At 48.8% G+C, this 22828-nt stretch overlaps 1 protein-coding gene across 2 annotated transcripts in view; it reads left to right on the top strand.

Annotated features, from left to right (window-relative positions):
- Positions 1–22828, top strand: part of stx17 (syntaxin 17) — a 156515-nt gene that overhangs the window by 77827 nt on the left and 55860 nt on the right. The window lies entirely within an intron of this gene.

Genomic DNA, 22828 nt, shown 5'->3' with positions numbered 1-22828 from the left:
ACGTCATTTTATGCACAGTACTTGCTGGTGAGCTTCGATGTTGAGAAGATATCTGTTTGGTCTTATCGTCCATGGCAATGCATGCCTGGGCGATCGCGATGGCCCTGCTCAGGTCTAGGGTTTCAGCAGCCAGCAGCTTTCGAAGAATGACCTCATGGCTGATGCCCAGCATGAAAAAGTTCCGCAGCATTAGCCCCAACGCAGCTCCAAAATCTCAAGATCCCGCGAGGCGTCTCAGGTCGGCAACGCAATCCGCCACGTCCTGGCCCCCAGAGCGATGGTATGTGTAAAAATGATATCTGGCCATGAGGATACTCTCCTTCGGCTTGAGGTAGTCCCGAACCAGCGTGCACAACTCTGTATATTCCTTCTCCGTTGGTTTTGTCGATGCGAACAGATTCTTGATGAGGCCATATATTTTAGGCCCACAGACAGTGAGGAGAACCCCCTGTGCTTGGCCGCGTTAGTGTCTCCTTCCAGCTCGTTGGCCACAAAGTACCGGTCAAGATTCTCGACGAAGGCTTCCCAATCCTCACCCTCTATGATTCTCTCATATTCCAACGGCAACCATGGTTGCATAAAGGTTCGTATTCTGTTATTCATCGCCAGTTGTTGTGTATATAGAAGAACTCCACGAGGCTGAGTACTGTGAGCTAAACTTAGTGTGACCGTAGTCTTTATTGCAACTCCAGAGTGCCGAAACAACATGGCAGCTAACCTTTTATACTGGCCCTGCACATGTGTGCAGGTGACCATTAGGCCTTCCAACAGTCGTGCCCTCTGGTGGCAAGTATTAAATAGTTACATACATAACACTCCCCACTCACCCTTTCCTTCAACAACTGTCTGTCCCACCTGTGACTGACAGACAGAGACTGTAATTCCCATTTTGGACTGTTCAGTCACCTAAGAACTCACTTTGAGTGGAAACAAGTCTTCCTCGATTTCAAGGGACTGCCTATGATGATGAGGCCTCATTGTGGGCTGCAGAGACCTGCTGGCAGGGTTCCCCCTGAGGATGGGAGGAGTGTTGGGAGGGCGACACCTCGTACACTGGTGAGAAGCAGGGCGGCATGCAGGAAAAGGCGTCGCCATCAGCACCGTGCAGTGAGGCAGCGCGCAAGGGAGGCAGCAGCCATGGAGAGAAAGGTGTGCATATGTGCACTGACCTGCAGCTAGACAGGGTGGCCAGGAGGGAGATGGCATCAGGAGGAGGCTGAAAGATGCTGACTGCAACCCCCCCCACCCCCCCCCCCCCCGCTCCTCCAAATATTGGGAGAGGAGCCTTTCCAGCAAAAGCCTCCCCAGGAGCCCAAGAATGAGGAGGACCAGGGAGACTGCCAGGGGAGGTGGGGGAAGGAAGCCATACCCTCAAAGGGTCAATAGACCTCCGTTCTTCCTCCAGCTCATTGATGAACAATACCTGCAAAGGCTACAATTTCAGATGGACGTACTGAGGGAGCTCTGCACTGTTCTGTGAGAAGATCTGCAGTCTCAAACACGCCTTGGGACCGCCCTCACTCTGGAGACCAAGGTCACCGTCCCCTTGAATTTTTACGCAACGGGGTCTTTCCAGTCTGCCACTGCAGACATTGGCAACGTCTCCCAATTTAGAAACATAGAAACATAGAAAATAGGTGCAGGAGTAGGCCATTTGGCCCTTCGAGCCTGCACCGCCATTCAATGAGTTCATGGCTGAACATGCAACTTCAGTACCTCATTCCTGCTTTCTCGAAAGGAAATTTAATTTGGGACTATCTACCGGAAAGTTTGAAATCCTAAAGCACCCTTGTCTATGCAGCTAACCCGCCTCACCTCTGCCTCGCAGGGTCCCCTACAGCTTGGTGGGTTTCACAGGCACTGAACAGACTGGCTCATTCTCCTTTCCGCTCTCCATTCATTTAGGCGCATTCCACACTAAGTGGACTTGTGTCCTGATGAAGTGGGAGCAGGAGGGGAGAGGGATCCTCGGGGCTGACTTCATCCGAGGCCACGGGATACTAGTGGATTTAAGAAACCACTGTCTTTGGGGGTCAGTCTGTACGAGACAGGAGAGTGAGGTGATGGTTATCCCGGGAAAACAGGGTAAAGGGACGGTGTGCACCATGGAACCAAAGGAGGGTTACGACCTTGAATCATTGGTCAGTAACACTCCGATAGAATACCAAGAATAGATGAGGCAACACCTTGCAGCTTTTGCCACTCACAAACACGACTGTGGGAGAATAAACGGGGTCGAGGTTAGAATAGATGGAGATCCCATGACCCGACCACAGACACAGTACAACTTCCCCCAGGGAGGCGGAGGCAGACATGGAAACAAACTTGGGTTCTTTAGTTAAACAGTGGGTATTGAGACCAATAGCTACCCATGTGAACTCTCTATTGTGGCCGGTTAAGAAACCAGACAACTCCTGGAGAGCCACGATGGACTATCGAGCACTCAACTGTAACATTCCCGCTTGTGCACCCACTGTTGCTGCTGTCGCCGACCTCATTGGAAGTATCCCAGCCTCCGCGATCACCTTCACGGTGCTGGATATTTCCAACGGGTTCTGGTCCATACCTTTAAGAAGGGAAGATCAGTACAAGTTTGCTTTTACCTTTAAAGGACAGCAATACACTTGGAACTGTCTCCCTCAGGGCTTCCACAACAGCCCCAGTATTTTCCATCAGTGTATGGCCAACTGTTTAAAGAGCTTCAGCAGATGCCAGCGATTAGTGCAGTATATAGATGACCTGCTCCTGCTCACCAATGAGGGGGAGGAGCATGGCCCACTGCTGGAGCTGCTGAAAGAAGAGGGATTTAAAGTAAACCCCAAGAAGGCACAGATCGGCCTGACGGAGGTAAAATTCCTGGTGTAAAGTCCTGTCCCCTCAGTACAGATTCACACGAGGCATGTAGTGAAGTCAAGGACACTCTGGACCTGCACCTTTATTTCACAGCTCTGGAATGCTGCACTTGCCTGAGACCTGTCCTTATATACCTGTCTCTTGCAAGTGCACCCCTGGTGGTAAGGTATGCTGGTGGTTACAGGTCATATCTTATTACAGTCATGTAAAGCATGTTAGGATACAGTTATATATAATAATGTAAGATACATAATTTTCGGTGCATCCAGCAGTTCACAGATGCACTGTACAGGAGAAGGTGTCTACTGTACATGGTCCATGTCTGAACCATACAGGAGTGTGGGTATTACTATGGCCCTGTTAACCATGAGCTTGGTGACAGTTTTGAGGGCCTGGTCTTCAAACACTCTTTTCCTCAGGCGGCCGAAGGCTGTACAGTAGACACCAAGTCGCTGGAGAAATACCACCAGCGATGTCTCCGCAAGATCCTACAAATCCCCTGGGAGAACAGACGCACCAACATTAGCGCCCTCATCCAGGCCAACATCCCCAGCACTGATGCACTGACCACACTTGATCAGCTCCGCTGGGCAGGTCACATAGTTCGCATGCCAGACACGAGACTCCCAAAGCAAGCGCTCTACTCGGAACTCGTCCACGGCAAACGAGCCAAAGGTGGGCAGAGGAAACATTACAAGGACACCCTCAAAGCCTCCCTAATAAAGTGCGACATCCCCACTGACACCTGGGAGTCCCTGGCCATAGATCGCCCTGAGTGGAGGAAGTGCATCCGGGATGGCGCTGAGCTCCTCGAGTATCGTCGCCAAGAGCATGCAGAAATCAAGCACAGGCAGCCGAAGGAGCGTGTGGCAAACCAGGCTCCCTGCCCACCCTTTCCTTCAACGACTATCTGTCCCACCTGTGACAGAGATTGTGGTTCTCATATTGGACTGTACAGCCACCTAAGAACACATGCTAAGAGTGGAAGCAAGTCTTCCTCGATCCCGAGAGACTGCTTATGATGATGACAGGAGAAGTGTCCAGTACATCTTCCCAATGACAAGGGACAAACAGGTGGAGTGGCAGGCCGGATTTGCCTGAATGGCAGGCTTCCCGAGGGTGCAGGGTGCCATTGACTGCACCCACATTGGGCTGAGGGTGCCACATCATCACCCCGAGGTCTTTGTGAACCACAAAGGCTTCCACTCTCTGAATGTGCAGCTCGTGTGTGACCACCAGCGTCGGATTCTGGCAGTTACCCAGGCAGCAGCCATGATTCGTTCATTCTGCACCAGACTAGTGTGCCCGCCATCTTCACCGACCCGAATCAGGATTGCGGTTGGCTGCTTGGGGACAAGGGATAACTCCTATTCTCTTGGCTGCTCACTCCACTGCGGAACCCCAGGATCGTGCCAGAGCATGTATACAGTGCCGCTCATTGTGCCACTAGATGCATCATTGAGCAGTGCATAGGCATCCTCAAGCAGAGGTTCTGGTGCCTGGACCGCTCTAGTGGCCCCCTTACAGTACTCCCCTCAACGGGTCTCGATAATCGTCATGGTCTGCTGCCTGCTGCATAACCTGGCCATTATGAGGGGACAGCAGCAGTACCACCTGAGGAGGAGGAGGATCGCCCATCACCCCAGAGCTAGGAGGTGTCGTTCCCATCGCAACCCTGGAAGAGAGGTGCAGCTGTGTCTCATAGCTGCTCACTTCAGATAATCCCATCCACACATGACCCTTCAGCTCCCACTTTCAATGGCCATCACAATGAGTGCCTTAACGCAGAAATGCCCACTCCCAGATGAAACACCTGGCCAGATATATGTGCCAAAAATAAAGATTTATCCAATTATCCAAATCACTGCAAAAACAGACCATAAAGAACAATATATTATCATTTTTTACCCCTGTGCATCTCACTATAACACCTATTACATGTGAATACCCTAACACTATGCCTAACTGTCATCCCTGTGGCTGCATCATGGGTCCGGGAAGGCTGCTGTGGTTGTTGTCTGGGACCTACAGCTGTCCTTCTAGGACGTCCTGGAGCATCTCTGAGCCTGGAAGGGCCGGGTGAAGACTTGCCAGCACGTTCCTGGGAGGGTGCGTCCTTACATATAGAGGTGCCCGACACCTCCCCTGCAATCTCCCTCCATGCATTATGTACTGCTTGCCTGCCAGGTCTCCCCACATCAGGAAACAGTATTCTTCTCTGTCCTCCACACTGTCCATCAGTGTCTCCAGCTCCATATCAGTGAACCTGTTGGCTCTCCTTGCATCTCTTACACCAACCATCCTTCCAGACTCCTTCCCCCTTCAGGGCCTTGCTGCAAACTCTGACCTTTAAAAAGGCCAGCCAGCTGGCTCGTTACAAATCCTTACCTGCATGCTGAATTTCCCAGTGGTGATACGCTCCAATTAAGACAGCCACACTGCTGAAAAATCCACTTTGGAAGGGTTCATTAGCGCTGAAACCCATTTGTTCACTTTTGGAGCTGAATATGGGGTGGCCCAACCACGAACAAATTTCAGCGCTAATGACCACAAAAAGGTGGGGGGAGCACCAGCTTTCCAGCGGTACTGAATTTCGGGCCCATCATCTTTGACACGACTTCAACCTGCTCCCTTGCTACTGACTCCATCCCCCTTCTCAGCCATATTCTGACCGAAACCTACCATTTGCAATCTAGGGGTTAGAAATTTATTATAGCCCAGGAATGGATGGTATAATTAGAAAATTTGGAGAATTAGCGCCAGGATTGCACGCAAAATTCGTGCTCACTGCTCAACGAAATGATTGGAGTCCTAATTCAAGTATTCAAGCCCAAGCTCCTTGATGATACACTGAAAGGGTGGACCAAGATCAGGTGCAGTCTAATCGCAAGTCATGATTGCCACTGACTTTTTTCAGTTCATAAAGAGGAGGTTCATTGATGCCGCAGAACCTCATTCTCAGTATTGCTGGCTGCGCAGCTGCCTCAGCAAGCAGCAGCAGATCAAGAAGGAGCCGGAGGACTGAGCAGCTATACTCATGGCAGATCCATGCCCCAGGAAGAGAGCCTATAGATTCTGTGATCAAGCATTGGTGTTCGCTGTGGAGAGACGGAGGGTGGTGCTCTCTCCGTCAAGTGGTAGGAAGCACTTGCCGCAAGTCTTCCGCACCATGTGGAGGGAGGTAGTGCAGCATGTCTAGGGCAGCACTGTGGTCCCCAGGACCCACACACAGTGTAGGAAGAAATTTAACAACCTCACTCGGGTAGTCAGGGTGACCATCATCTGAACCGCAGTCTTCACACACTGCCCAAAGCCCCCAGCACTCACCCACCAACAAACTCTACCTACCAACACTCACACCCACATCTCACACCCTGCACACAATGACAGCAACTCAACTATAGAAGGCACATCACAAAACACATTGCTCCACACTTAAACACACACATTCCTTTCTCTTGCAGGCCAAGGTGGCTCACAACAGGAGGGAGCAGGATTGCACAGGTGGGGGACAAGCCGACAATCAACCACTGTCTGCGCTGGAGAATAGAGTGCTGCAGATTATTCGGCGCCAGGTGGTGGGTGCCCTGGCAACCGGCAACATTGACCCCCTTGGGGACAACAATGGTATGTTCATCCCTATTCCTTCTTCTCACATCCCACTTCCCCCTCACCCCACCAGCATTTTGCACTTTCCAGCTAATCATGCTGTATGCAGCATTTCTCCCTTCCTGCCCCACTCCCTTCACCTTAACCCGACTCTTGTGCCTTTATGTTTTCGGATAATGAGCAAGTACCTCAGCTGTCTGTCCGAGGGCACCGTAGAGAGCAAGGTGGGAGACGAGGAGGAGGAAGAACACACCACGTCACTGCATGTCTCACCTGCAGGTACCAGCTCAGATACTGGCACAATGCGTTCTTTAGAAGTTAGTATAGTAGCGGGATCTGCACACAGTGTGAGGCACCGGGGACGAGTAGGCGGCAGCAAAGCCAGGGAAAGGGTAGCTCGGGGGTCAGCTCCCCAGAGGGCAAATTCTGCTGCACAGTACTCGGATGAGGACCGCGATGGGGAGGCATTTAGAAGAAGGGTGATGAGCATGCACGCGGAGTTGATAGTCGCAATGGAAAAGGTGCCTGAGAACCTTTCAGCAATGATGAGGAGCATGGAGGAGACCGCCTCCAACATCGCACCAATTCCAGTCTGCAAAAGATGGTAGAATCCCAGAGAGACCATTGCGACCTAGACCTGATGCCGTGTGTGATGGGGGATCTGGCAGCTTCCATTGCAGCACAGGCAGAAGCAACACAATGTCTTAGTGCTGTAATACAGTCTGTGCTTGGTGGCATCCAATATCAGACTGCTCTCATGCAGTCTCAGCTGGATGCCACGCAAGCTCTGACTGCTGCCATTGTGGCTGGGTCTACCACTGTCGACCAGGGCTTTCACGTTGTCGCAGCAGGCCACCAATCTGTGCTCCAACAGATTGCTAGACATGCTGAGCTGATGCTCCAGGAAAGTGGCAGTGGGTCAGTGGAGCAAGAACCTGCTGTCCTCTCTCATTGCCCCTGTCGCAGCCTGTCCTCCTGCCAGCCCAGACTGCTGCCACCCATGTTGAGGTGGTGCAGTCTACAGCAGGGCCTTCTAGGCTTGAAGCTGGTCGAGGGCGCCCTGCCAGGCCATCTGAAGTCTCCCACACAGACACTCAGCAGCCTTCCACCAGCCCTGCTACAGCCACTGGCCAACACTTCATAGGAGCATTAGAGTAGGCAAAGTCACAGTAACGAGAAGCACTAAGGGATTGCACAAGGGTGAATAGTATTTTTATTGTAAATATGTTCACTGATTTTTGATAAATTTATTAAGTCAGTTTGGATTCTTTTGTGGTATGTCTTGTTTCAGCTCTGCGCTGTGATATGGTCTGCGACAGGGATGGAATGATGGGGATGTTGTGAGCAATGGGGATTTGGGGTTTAATTCATTCGAACCGCAATATGATGTGGCAGTCACTGAACGCCCTTCTGGAAGGCTGATTGCGTGGCTGCCTCCTCCCTCGCTCCTGTTCCTCCTCGTCCTCTTCATCTTCCTCGTCCTCTCTCTCTCCCTCCTCCTGAGGTGGTCCTGCAATCCCTGGTGGCAAGGGCTAGGCCCTCATGATGGCCAAGTTGTGGAGCATGTAGCAGACCACCACAAAATGGAACACCCGCTCAGCCAAGTACCGGAGGGCTCCTCCTGAGCGGTCAAGACAGCAAAAGCATTGCTTCAGCAGCCCAATGATCCGCTCGATGATGTTCCTGGTGGCAGCATGGCACTCATTATAGGAGTGCTGGGCAGGAGTGTTTGGGTCATGGAAGGTAGTCATGAGCCAGGTGGGGAGCCGATAGCCCTTGTCTTGGACCGCCAACCGCGAGCTTGACATGGTGGCTGGAAGAGTGCTGGCACACCAGTCTGGTGCAGGATGAAGGCATCGTGGCTGCTGTCTGGATAGCGGGCATTGACATTGAGGATTCGTTGTCTGTGGTCACACACCAATTACACATTAAGTGAGTGGTAGCGTTTGTGGTTGCAGAAGATCTCAGGATTGTTACGTGGTGCCCGCAAAGCCACGTGGGTGCAGACAATGGCACCCTGCACCATGGGGTATCGCGCTATCCTGGAAAAGCCACATGCACGCTTGTCCTGCTTCTCTCTGGTGGTGGTGAAGGAAATGTAGTCCCTTCTACTGTAGAGAGAGCCTCTGTGACCTCCCGGATGCAGCGATGGATAGCGGGCTGCGAGGTGTTAGTTATGTCTCCTGTTGGAGACTGTAAGGATCCGCTGGCAAAGAAATTGAGGGCAACAGTGACCTTGACTGCCACTGAGAGAGCCGTGGTTATCCTGATAAGAACATAAGAAATAGGAGCAGGAGTAGGCCATTTGGCCCCTCGAGTCTGCTCCACCATTTAATAAGATCGTGGCTGATCTGATCTGAGGCTGCAGGTCTGGTTGCAGGAGTTTGCAGAGTTCTGTGACCACCTCCTTGGTGAAGCGGAACCTTCTAATACACTGCTCCTCATTTAATTGGAGGTAGGAGACGTGCTCTCGGAATACCCTTAGAGGGTAAGGCTCCCTGTTGAGAGCCCTGCTGACCCTCCTTCCTCTGGCCACATGTTCCCATCTTTCTCGTTGCCTTTGCTCCCTCCCCCATAGATCCTGGAGGGCGATTTGACTGCCAGTACTGCGCCCATTAATGTAACCAAGTATTGCAGTTTGGTTTTTTTAAACAATAAATGCAGCTACTTTTTAGTTGCCACACACTCATGATACTAAATAACTTTGAAATTACAGAATGAGATTGTTGCACTATGTGAAAATGACAAGAAAGCACTGAAACTCCACTAATCTACCGTTGCAGCTCATTATGATGATCCCTTTAAATAATGTCCCTGGAGCCGGCTTCCTACTGTTTCATGCCAGCTCTCCCTGTCGTTGTTTCCTCCAGGCCCTAAGGTTGGTGGTGATCAATTTTGCAGATCAGGCGGACAGTGAACGATGCACACTTACTAATGTCACGATCCACCTGGCGTTGAAGCTCCCGCCGATAACTGTTAGCGCCGGCACTGCGGAGGGTGGGTGGGGGGATTTGGCGTGCCGCATTGGATTCGCCTCGCCTCGACGATAATGCTTTAGCACCCCGTTGGTGCTAAGGTACTGAATTTTTCCCCCTTGGTGTCTTGTTTGACCCTGGCTGAGTTTTGAACCCCACATCCTATCCATCACCAATATCACTTCCATCTTTACATCATTGTCCACCACTGTCCCTACCTTAGCTGCTTTCGTTCTGAAATCTTTATACATGTCTTTGCTCCAGACTCAAGTATTCCAACACTCTCCCTGTCAGGCTCTCATCCTGAACTCCTCATAAACTTCAACATGTCCAAAACTCCGCCAAATTTAACTATCCTCCATTAATCCTGCTCATCAGTCACTGCCATCTTCCCTGACTTATACTGGCTTCCCATCCCCCAAGGCGTTAAATTAAAATTCCTTGTTCTCATCTATAAAGCTCTCTATGGCTTTTCCCCAGCGTATGTACAATCTCCTGCAGCCCTATAGTCCCACCTGGACACCCCGTTCGTCTAACTGCGTGCTTTTTGTGCAGTGCCACTCTCTTCTCCCCACTATTGTTGTCAGTTGCTTCGATCATCATCTTTGGCAGTCCTTCCCTTTGCAAGTCCTTCCTTAAACCATACTGCCTATTCGCCCTTCTCGTTTAAAACCATTGCAAAATAAATCTGTTCTAAGTAGCTTTCCTCCCTTCATGTTTTCCTTATGTCTATCTGTTTTCCTTATGTCTATTTGTAAAATGCCTTGTGGTGTTTCTTTTTGTTAAAGACTCTATATAAATGCAGGTTGTTTTTATGTCCATTTATAGATTTTATCTAATTCCTTTCGTAGGTCCATGGCTGGTTCCCCTGGATCAACTACTCAACCCCTCACCCACACAATTATTATCATCGATGAATTTGATCCAAGTGCACTATATTTCTAAATTCAAATCAGGGGTCTCAATGTTGATCCCTGGGGAGCTCTGTTCAATACTTTCCTCTCTCTCTCACCATACGTCAATCTCTTTACAAGTACCCGCTGCATTCTTTTCTTCAGCCAATGTTTTATCAATATATCCAGATTTTATTTTGAAATCTCACTGCTTTCAGTTTCAGCAGCAGCTTTCATTAAAAAATGTTACTGAAAGCATTCAGTGTATCCTAAAATTTGCGTCTGATCTATTCCATTGATTTATCGGTTATCAGTGTTCGACTGATGAGGCTATAGTTACCCAAATAAGATGTATCCACTTCTTTGAATAGAGGTACCACATTGGCTTGGTTTCAATTTAGTGGGACCGCTTTAGCATTTAGCAATTCTCTCATGATATTTGTCATCCTCCCTACTGTCTCTTAGTATCCTGGGATACAATCTATCTCCAGGGGTTAGTTATTTTTCAGCCTATTTGGAACCTCCAGCTTGTTAATGTTGAAGTTTGGGTTATTTCTGTTAATGGTGGCCATGTTAATATATAGTGTTTGGTAGTATAGTAAATAATTTAAGGACTTTATCAATGAGTATGTTCTCTGTTCAAGTTCATGCTTGTTAAAGTGGTGTGGGACCTGATTAATTATTGTGGAACCTGATTAACTGGAATCTGATTAATTTATAATTATAGACTAGCTGTGTGTTGTGTACGTGCTCACTAACAATGAAAAAGGTTGCAGCGTGGTTGGGGCCAAAGCACAGTCACAGGGTTAAGCGCTGTTCCGACCAGATAACAGGAACATGCTGCGAAACCGTGAACAGCAGGAGGAAGGGGCATGATGTGGTAATCACATCATGACCAAGGCGATTGCTATCTGCAATGGACAGCTGAGTCATAACCAGCGGCCAGTCCGGAGTCGACAAACTGACCCCAGTAACAGCAGGGGGGCCAATCAGGGAATGGGAAGACCCCACGTTCACGACTATAACTGAAGCTGTAACACGCGGTAGAGTGCGCTTTATTCTTAGTAACTGCAAGATGTAACTGAGCCAATAAAGTTTGCCTGGATACTACCACCGGATTCGAGTCTCGTCAACTACTAGGAATATAAGCGACCCTACATTCTGGCGTAGTCGGCAGGATCGCTGAATGTCAGCCGCTGGGAGACCCTAGGACCCACATCGACACGAGGGTAAGGACATCTCTTTAAATAAAAGTCCTCGTCCGAAGTCTTTCGCGGCAGGCGTCATTCACGCGATCTTTAAAAGAACCGTTTGTGGGTAGTATTAGGGTCGAGACCCCCGTAACAGAGAGCTCTCCACTCGACAGAACATAAGGTCCTGTCCCAGACTTAAGGTCCATGTCTCGCACCCGCCGCAACTAAGGGTTTTAAATCGGCACAATGGCTGAAGGCGGAAACAAAAACCGCCCCACGACTGAAAAAGGAGGGCTGGCCCCACCAGAGGTCACGGACGAGGAAGTGTTAGAAAGCCTTCGGGAATACATCGAACGGCGGCTTGATTTACGAACGACATGTGCCGAAATTGAACAAAAGTACGGAACCTCTAAGAGTCAGTGGACCCTGGACGATATAAAACGGGTATGGGGGAAAACCACATGCATGAAAGATAAAGAAAGGACCTGCTGGTCCCTGGCCGTCATGAGCCAAGTTCGACAGAGAAAAGAAATCATGACCCAGTCCCAATTCGATCGGGATCTGAAAGCTGCTAAAGATCAAATCAAGGCACTTGGGGAACAAGTGACCAAGAAAAATTCAGAAATAGGGAAGAAAGAGATAACTGAAGGGTGAGATGAAAGATTTGGTCGCAGCCAGTACGCAGGGGTGCGTCTGGAGTATAAAGCTGTCTATCCAAGTCTGTCACAATTAGGGAAAGAACACCGACAGCTGGAAAGGCAACTGGCGGGATCAGTGACGTCGGATTCAGGCTCCTCGTCATCCGACGAAGACTCGGACGGCAGCGATATTAGTCCTATATTAGCCCCACTAAAAACAACGAGAGTTAAAGTAGAGACGACGACTAAGACGGAAGGCGGAACTAAGAAACGTAAACAAAGATACGAGAATATGATGGTTTACGTAACCACGGAACCTGAAAAAATAGATAAATCGTCGAAAGAACTCCAACACCCGAAAAAGGTGGGGGGTGAGAACTTGGGAACAATGAGATCGACTGCGAAGTATTTACACACTCCATCCTTTGGACGGAGTCCAGATTCTGATCGTCATGGTGCCGGGACGATCGGCACGTAAGCTCCAGAGGGCAGTAAAAGAGGCACTTGGAGACACTGGACAGGGGATTGATGCAGGGGAGAAGTGAAAGGGTGGTTAAGAAAGTATGGGCCAGCAAGGATGGATTGGAGTAAGATTGCAGTGTGCCAGCAAAAAGGCACAGAGGAGGTACTCGAGTATGAGGAGCGATTCAAGTCTACGTGGCTGGAACATTCGGGGTCTGCATCAAGATGCGGAGCGGATGGATGACAAAAGAGTTGGACCCTTGAAGGCTACCTTTATGGCGGGGTTGAAACCAAAACTATTTAAATTAGTGAAGGCGACCCTGGCAGATTGGGATGATTGGGGAACCTCCTTCGCGCAGTTTGTAGACCTGTGTAGCCAGTTAGATCGGGATTTAACTTCAAAGATCCGAGTAATGCAGACTGGATGGAAACCAAAGAACCAGGCAGACTGCCGGGAAAGTGCCACTATTGCGGTAAAGAGGGACATTGGTCCCGATCGTGCCGAGCGAAGAAACAGAACAACCAGGGAAGCTCGGGGACGGGCCAGAAACAGGCCGACGGGCGGTCAGTGATGGAGCGGTTTAAAGAACTTTCCCTCGATCAGCAGCTGCAGTTGTGTGCAAAAAAACTCGTAGAGCCCACCCCGATCAGTCTGACGTCAATCCCAGGAATATTACCCATCATCTGGCAGTTAGAAGAACAAGGGGTACTAGTTAAGACCCACAGCTCATCCAACAGCCCCATATGTTCAGTGCATAAGGATAAAGATGCCTGGTGCATGACGGTGGACTACCGGAAGGTCAACCAGTGCATTGACAAAAAAGCCCCATTAGTAGCGGACCCCTCCACTATATTTCAGACTCTGACACCAGAAGACAAGTACTTCTCCCTTATTGATATGGCCAACGGATTCTGGGCAATTCCGTTGGCCCCGGAGGTGCAGCCGTGTTTTGCCTTTACCATCCAGGGACAGCAATACACCTGGACCCGTCTACCTCAAGGGTTCCACAACAGCCCAACAGTGTTCCACATGGCCCTCAAGGGTCATATACGGTGATACAATATGTCGATGATATCCTACTGGCGTCCACCACGGAAGAACGGCATGAACGAGACGTGCTGACCTTATTGGACCACCTCGTCGAAAAGGGATACAAGGCCAGTATGGCCAAGGCCCAGATAGCCCAGGAAGAAGTGATTTACTTAGGACAAAAGATCTCAATGGGAAAGCGGGGACTGACCCAGGATAGGACCGAGGCTATTAGCACGGCTAAACAGTCCGCCACGATCCAGGAACTTCGATCCTCCTTGGGTCTGTGTAATTTTAATAGGAACTGGGTGGACTCCTACACACTTGCTACAACCATTGAATGACCTGCTAAAAGGAAAACGGACCTCAAAAGAAGCTATCACCCTGGCTGAGGAGCAAAAGGAGGCGTTTGAAAAATTGAAACAGGCCCTGTGCACGGCACCCGCCCTAGGGATCCCGGACACCAGGAAGCCCTTCACCCTATTTGTGCATGAGAAAGAAGATACATGACTGCTATCCTGACTCAAGAACATGGGGACCAACAGAGGTCCATCGGATACTACTCTGCCAAACTGGACACAGTGGCTCTCGGATGGGGAAGTTGCCTGAGGGCCATGCCGAGCAGTAATGGTAACGGCGGGATTAGCCTTAGACCAGAAACTGATCATCAAGTGTCCCCATACAGTACATGCTATGCTAGCCATGAACCGGATCACCCAGGTGACCTCAGCCAGATGGACAACAGTCCTGGAAGCTCTAAACCTGCAAATTGTATGAGCTAGCCCGGTTAATCCGGCCACCATGCTTCCCCTGCCTGAAGAAGGGTATGAAGACCAGCACGACTGTGCGGGCATGTTAGAAGAAGCAGAAGGAGCCGCTGCGGCAGCCGAAGAGCCGTTACCCAATCTGGACTTGATCCTATTTACGGACGGATCCTCGTCTGTGTAGCATGGAAGGCGGGCTGGGCAGTCACGACGCTGCACGAGGTAGTAAGGAAGGGGGTGCTCCCTGCCGGAATCTCCGCTCAGCAGGCCGAATTGAGACCGCTGGCCGAAGCCTGCAGGGTAGCCGAGGAACAAACAACTAATATATACACAGATTCCAAGGACGCATTTGTGGTGGCATTTGATTTCGGCCAGTTACGGTGGAAGGGAGGATTCTTGACTGCAGTGGGAACCCCAATATGGAACAGAGCGGAAGTCCGCGACCTACTTGAAGCATTATTGCTGCCAGAGGAGGTATCTACCCTGAAATGCAAGGCCCATACGAAGGAGAATACAGATGAGGCTAAAGGGAACGCACAGGCTGACCAGGCAGCTAAGGAAGCCGCCTTAATGGAACCAGAGAAGGGCATCCTTGTATGTCAACTGGGGACCCGAACGCTGACACAGGATCTTGCAAAAATGCAGGAGGAATGTCTCCAGATGGAAAAATGGGAATGGATAAGTGAAGGGATAAAGCTATGGGCAGATGGAATGTGGAGGCAGTCTGATACAGGAAAACCAGTGGCACCACAAACGCTAATGCCCTTTTTGGTCCATCAAATACATTCCTGGGGGCACTTAGCCCCCCAACAAATGACGGCTCAGTTCCAGAAAAGCTGGTGGGGCCGGGGTTTTAGGAAACACGCTCAGACCACAGTGGACAGGTGCGTCACTTGCCAGAAAAATAACCCCGGGCCCTCCACTACAATGCCCCTTCTCTGGCCCCGGCAGGGCCTTTCCGAGATTTACAAGTAGATTACATCTCATTGCCCCCATGTCAGGGATATTCGGACGTCTTTATGATTATGGATCGATTCTCTAGGTGGGTGGAAGCCGTACCCACCCGAAGGAGCACCGCTGTGCACACGGCTAAGGTGCTGTGTAAAGACTATATACCTAGATGGGGAGTCCCCGCAAGTATTGACTCTGATCAGGGACCCATTTTACTGGAGCCGTGTGCCGAGAGGTCTGCAGATTGCTCAGCATCACCTGGAATCTACATTGCCCTGATCACCCACAGTCGTTAGGCCAAGTGCAGCGTATGAATCGAACTTTGAAACAACGACTAGCCAAGTACCACCAAGAGGGGATCCCGTGGCCTCAAGCACTCCCAATGGTCTTGTGTAATATCAGGGCCACCCCAAACTGAACAACGGGCTTAAGCCCTTTAGAGGTGATCACCGGAAGACCAATGTCTCTCCCGGGGACCATCGATCTGCGAAAAGCAGACTGTCACCTGATGAATGACACATTGTTGGAATATTGCCAGAATTTAACAAATGCTATCAGTTTTGCTTCCCAATAGGTAAAAGCGGCTTGGGGGGAACCCCCAGAGGGAGGACACGATATTGTCCGAGGAGTTTGGGTATACGTAAAGAAAATACACAAAGAACCGCTGGGAGCCAAGTGGGAAGGACCGTACCAAGTATTACTGACGACCCGATCAGCGGTTAAAATTCAAGGGAAGAAGGCTTGGATCCACGCCTCGCACGTTAAACGGGCACCCGTATCGGAAACAGACTAAAAGAACTGAACTTTTGAACTCAACAAAATGTTTGGACTGATTGTACTCATGGGTCTGACCAGACCCCTGTGTAACATGGAGCTACATGTAAATATTTTTATGTACATGTCATATAGCTATGCTAAGGAAGCCAACATCTCCAGTTGTTGGGTATGTGCGCAGGTACCGATCCATTCAAAGGGAGGAATCCCTTTGAGACCAGTCCCCCTCAATGAATCTGAGATGGCGGAATGGTTTTTTAACCAGAACCGTACAAACGGGAATAGGACCAATAGTCTGGGGGAAGACGTAGGATTACCACAGGCCGAATGGCGGTCGGCGGGTTATGGGTTAAACACCTTTTTGGAGTGGTATCAGCCCATGTATAACCAGACCCTAAAGCCCCCGTTCTTGGTCCTCACTAACACCTCAGGGATAGGAAGGCCACAAGGGTCGGTATGTCTGATCAGAAACCAAACCGGAGGGCAGGGAATGGGGAATAGTACGTGTAGGCAAAATGTGAATGTGACGAAAGGAAGCATGCAGAGCTTCCTGCATTTCCCGAATAAGACCACCCCGGGCCAGAACTTTACACAAGGATGGGTAGTGATAGGAAGTGGCCGATATTCCCCATACAACGGTACCTACTTTATTTGCGGCCACAGGGCTTATTCTTGGCTGCCACAGAACTGGACAGGATTTTGTTATTTAGGTTATGTGATACCCTACATTCGCCACTTCACTTCCCTTCCAGGGTTGTTTTCTCCACAAAAGAGTAAACGGGCGATTACGGAGACTGAAAGGTTCTTCGCCTTTCTGGTTCCTTGGAACTGGTAAATTAGCAAGGGAGTCCATTAACATGGCATCTGTCCTGGAAAAGGTGAAAAGGTGGCTAATGACACTGCGGGAGCCCTACTTAAAATAAACGCCGAAATGGTGGCCATTCGCACAGTGGCCTTACAAAACCGAATGGCCTTTGACTTTATCCTGGCGGAGAGGGGGGGGGGGGGGGGCGGCGCGCATGTGCCCTGATCGGCACCGAATGTTGCACGTAAATCCCGGATAGTTACGAGGATATCACCAAGCTAGCAGACCACATCAAAAAGGAAATAGAACAGCTGAAACAACCCTCAGCTACCACACTGTGGGGCTGGGCCACAGGATGGCTAGGCTCCGTGGGCAGCTCATTGGTACAAGGAATTATATTTGTATTTGCTGTAATAGTAGCATTATACTGTTTGTTTGCTTTGATTAGATGTTTGGCTATGCGTATGATGACAACGACTAACCCCGGAATAAGGAATGTGGAAGGGAGCTTTCGCCACCCACTTCTGCACCTTAAGAATAGGATATATATATAATCGGGGCGTTATGATTCCGGCTAAGGAGGGAATCAAAGGGGGGATTGTGCGACCTGATTAACTGGAACCTGATTAATTTATAATTATAGAGTAGCTGTGTACGTGCTCACTAACAATGGAAAAGGTTGCAGCGTGGTTGGGGCCAAAGCACAGTCACAGGGTTAAGCGCTGTTTCGACCAGATAACAGGAACATGCTGCGAAACAGTGAACAGCAGGAGGAAGGGGCATGATGTGGTAATCACATCATGACCAAGGCGATTGCTATCTGCAATGGACAGCTGGGTCATAACCAGCGGCCAGTCCGGAGTCGAAAAACTGACCCCAGTAACAGCAGGGGGGCCAATCAGGAATGGGAAGACCCCACGTTCACGACTATAACTGAAGCTGTAACACGCGGTAGAGTGCGCTTTATTCTTAGTAACTGCAAGATGTAACTGAACCAATAAAGTTTGCCTGGATACTACCACCGGATTTGAGTCTCGTCAACTTCTAAGAATATAAGAGACCCTGCAAGTGGCATGAATAAAGGTTTTGGGCACAAGTCATGATGGCCTGTCATCAGTTAGCACATTGTCCAAGAGATCACGGAGACAGAAAATCAAAGTGCCCTACTCTCAAAATATAGATCTGTACATTATTTACCAATTTTGAATCATAAATCTTGAAGTATATCCTTTCAAGATGTTTCAATTATAAAGCTTCTCCTTTCATTATGATACTGTTTTGTGTTTTGTTTTGTATTACTTTTGGTGGTTTTACCTTAACTTTTGCTTTCATCTCAAACTTATTTTGCTATAATTAGGTATTCTGGTGGGGAAAATATGTTGTCCTATCAAGTGCTTTCCCTTTCCTAGCTTGATTTTTAAATAAATTAGTGACACTGGTAAGTGGTAACTTCATCTCAAACCAGACCCCTACGGCATCTGTAACTGGAAGCAATGGAGGCTTGGTGCCAAATATTTGGAAACAAATGGGAGTTCCTTACTGGAGCTATAGTGGGTGTTCCATGCAGGGCTGATTGCATCAGTCAGTGTTTGCAACAGTTGATCATCTAGTTCATTGAGGGCACTGCTGAAGGCAAACCTCTTTCAGCAGTTTTTGATAACCATAGCTTTAAATTTGTTTGGAGTAAAAAAAGTTTTGAAGTTCAGAAGTGTACAATTTTTAATGGAAAAAGCCAATTTATGCCAAGCAGTGTGTTTCCACTTGTCATGTTTTAGTATGTACATGCTTTATTTACATTGCTTTCAATAAACGTTAACTTTTCACCTTCTAACCAAACTTCAGAGGGATTCTCTCCTTAGCAAACCCTGAATATTTTTCTTTGAAAAGTGAAATCCTTTCATTGACCTTCCTCAGGTTGTTTTTGAACATGATCATGCTAAAAAAAAAATGTTAGTTTGTTGCACTGTCCCCTGGTTAGAGATATCTTAACGCAGTTTTCCCTCTTTTTTTTTTTATGTTTCCCACCTGTATTTTTTTTAATTCACTATCTTTTTGCACTTGAATTGCTGAAGAGCCCAGATTTGTACTCGGGTTGCAGAGTTAAGGAAAGACTGTGTACTCTGAATTAGCAGACAGGAATGAAAAGGTGATGACTACCATTCTTTCCAAGTAATTGATCATTAAATAGGGCCATGATTGATGCCAGCTGAACCTTATGGTGCAGAGTCTGAATGGGAGCTAGACACACTGAATCTGGATTTCTCTTATTTAAAAAAAATATTATCTGTACATGGGTGGCAGAAAGGTTGAAATACTTTGTATTGCATGTGCTTTCTCCACTCCGACAATACTGTTTTCATTTAGCATGGACCTGCCAACTCAATGGGCCCAAGTTTCCACATGATTTGCGCCTGATTTTTAGGAGCAACTGGTGGAGAACGGACTATCTTAGAAATCGCAATTCTCCACATTTTTTTTTTCTGCAGTTCCAGTCAGGTAGAACAGTTCTACTTTGGAACAGAATTTTTTCTTCAAAAGGGGGCGTGTCCGGCCACTGACGCCTGATTTGAAAATTTCCACAGTGAAAACGTACTCCAAACTAACTTAGAATGGAGCAAGTGAAGATTTTTGTAGAACTGAAAGAACCTGTTCTACACATTAAAAAATCAGGCGCAGGTTACAAATTAGGCGTCCAGAACGAGGTGGGGGAAGGGGTGGGGGGGGGGGGAGGGAAGATTTTTAATTCTACAATAAATCCTTATTTATACTTATACAAATATTATACAAATAAATCTAACCTGAATAAAAATTTATAAGCAAAGAAAAGATTAAATAAACCATCTTCCTACCTGTGTGAAAGTGCTTCAGCCAGGGAGAATGCTGCAGCCAACCTCACAAAACGAGGCAGCCGTTCCCGAACGCGGGGGTGGGGAAGGAAGCCGTTCCAGACGGCCGGCGGGAGGGAGGGGACCGACCGACCGAACGCGGGGGGGGGAGGAAGCCGTTCCACACGGCGGGCGGGAGGGAGGGAACCAACCGACCGAACGCAGGGGAGGAAGCCGTTCCAGACGGCGGGGAGGGACACAACCGACCGAACGCAGGGGGGGGGGGAAGCCGTTCCAGACGGCGGGCAAGCGACCGAACGCGGGGGGGAGCCGTTCCGGGCGGGGGGGGAGGGGGGGAGTGCGGGCCCGACCGACCGAACGCAGCGGGGGGGTGGGGGGGGAGGAAGACGTTCCAGACGGCGGGAGGGAGGGAGGGAAGGAGACAGAAGGCTGCAGGAAGCCTCAGAAATTGAGGAGCCATTTCCCGACGGCAAAAGGGGGAGGTCGTCGGGAAACGGCTGCCTCAACTTTCTGAGGCTTCCTGCAGCCTTCTCAGTGCTGATGTGCTGATGGCAATGTGCTTTCATTAAAAAATGTTCAAAAACTAAACAGCTACAAAGAACTACAAAAATGGGCGAGTGCCAATGTTTCCTTCACACTGCGCGTGCGCGAATGCTCCAACGCGCACGCGCAGCGTTGCCGGCAGGAAAAAAACTAATTTAAATAGTACCCGCCCCCTCCCACTTACAAAATCGCCGCGAGTGTAGGCTCTGCCCCCCTGGGCGCCACGCCAAACAGACAAGGAGCTGCAGGGCGCTCTAGAATCGCGCGGTTTTTTTCCGGCGCCGTTTTAGGTGCGAAAAACGGGCGCCCAGCTCAGAGGGGCGCCCGTTTTTTATCGTGTGAAAACTTGGGCCCAATAATACTGAAATATTTTGCCGAATTTATGAGCCCCTGCTGGTGGCACAGGACTTTGTGGGAAGTGTGTTGGAAAATTGTCCACAAAGTCCATGGAACTAATGTGAGGAATGCCTGATTTTCTGATGAGAGATTCGGGGTCAAGAAAAAGAAGCCACATTGCTAGCAAGTGCAGGCCTCATATCAATATTTCAGTTATCTAGAGAAGGGCACATGTTAATTTAAAACATTTTGCATAAAGTTCTGCCCACTGTTTGGGGTTCGGCCAAAATACTGGATGTACAGAAGCCACAAGACCTTGTCTAAAGGCAGATTACTTAAAAGCAGCACGTAGGTTTTCCACAAAATAATTTTATGTTTTCACGTGCTGTTCACTGCATTTTGCTCCATGCCTTAATTGGCGTTGCTGGTTGTCTTTCACTTTTGATTTTTTTTCCCTTGGCAATACTTGTTTCGTTACTGAAAACAGAAAATCCTGGAAATACACACCATCTGTAAATAGAAAAGACATTGACATTTCAGACATGTACTCTCCATCAGAATTTTTTCCTTATTTACTTATTTTTGTAGCTCATTGCTGCTGGCTTTGACATTGTACCTTGCCAAGAGTTGGTAACGGGAATTCTTATGGGGGTTATCAATGTATAATTGCTATGAGCTAGACGAGTTCATTTGGGACCAACAAATGTAAATGCAACAATCCTGGTGTCATTACCCTGAGATCTGTACATCTAGACCTCCATCAGCATGTACCTGGACATATCAGAGGAAACTTGTCTTCGTTGTCCCCTCTTCACAAGCCAGGTTGCCACAGAGTTACGTCTTCTGCTGCACAATGACCTGTGCACAAACTCTGAATCAGGGATAACTCCTCTTGGGGAAAGTGAAAATGACCGCATCATTGAGTTTTTACTCTAGCGGGTCTTTTGAAACCATTCAGGAGTAATCTGCCATGTCACGCAGTCTGCAGTGCACACGTATCAAATAAGTGACGGTCTCAATACTTTCATGAGGGGAATCCATCACTTTTCCCATCAACTGAGATGAGGAGGAATTTCTTCTTGAGGGTTGTAAATCTATGGAATTCTCTGCCCCAGAGAGCTGTGGAGATTGGATCATTGAATATATTTAAGGCAGAGATAGACAGATTTTTGAGCGATCAGGGAATAAAGGGTTATGGGGAGCGGGCAGGGAAGTGGAGCTGAGTCCATGATCAGATCAGCCATGATCTTATTAAATGGCAGAGCAGGCTCGAGGTGTCAAATGGCCTACTCCTGCTCCTAGTTCTTATGTTCTTATGTTCTTGTCAGCTTGACAGGACACACAGCTCTCATTGGTTGGCAGGGTTTCCTCAAGTACAAAATGTTGCACAGGGTACTCTTGTGGGCATCAGGGCTTTTCATATCGTGAATAGAAAGAGTTGGCACTCAATCAATTTTCAAGTGGTATCTGATCACAGAAACATCATTATGCACATCCAGGAAGCAATCATCATGTCTTCATTGTGCAGCATTTCAAAGTTCCAGCATTATTTGAAGAAGAAACAGTGACTAGATAGCTCTTAGGAGACCAGCGCGAAGCTCTGCATCCATGGCTGCTGACTCCCACTGAAAAAAATCCCCCAACAGCAACAACAATAACTTGCATTTTTATAGAACCTTTAATGTAATATGTTAAATGTTTAATATGTCCAAAGGCACTTTACACAGGCTTACTCAGACAAAAATGAACGCAAAGGCAAGAAGGAGATACCAGGAGCAGTGACCTAAAACTTGGTCAAAATTGGGTTTTAAGGAGAGGAAGGTGAAAAGGTAAAGAGGTTTAGCGAGGTTATTCCAGAGTGTAAGACCTAGGCAGTTGAAGGTACGACTGCCAATAGTGGGACAAAGGGGAGGGGGATGCACAAGAGGCCAGAGTTAGAGAAATTGAGAGTTCTGAAAGGGGTGGGGATTGCCGAGGTCATGAAGGGATTTAACCACAAGGATAAGAATTTTAAATTGGAGGTTTTGGGAGACCAGGAGCCAATGTAGGTCAACAAGCACAGGGGAGAGTCCTTCACCATCCTCCGCCTGCTCCACGACGACATGCAGGCCGTGATCCTTACCAATGGATCCATTACAGACCCAATCCATGTCAGG

The sequence above is a fragment of the Pristiophorus japonicus genome, chromosome 5 (assembly GCF_044704955.1).
Source record: "Pristiophorus japonicus isolate sPriJap1 chromosome 5, sPriJap1.hap1, whole genome shotgun sequence".
NCBI lineage: Eukaryota > Metazoa > Chordata > Chondrichthyes > Pristiophoridae > Pristiophorus > Pristiophorus japonicus.
This window is presented reverse-complemented; position numbering and strand designations above follow the sequence as displayed.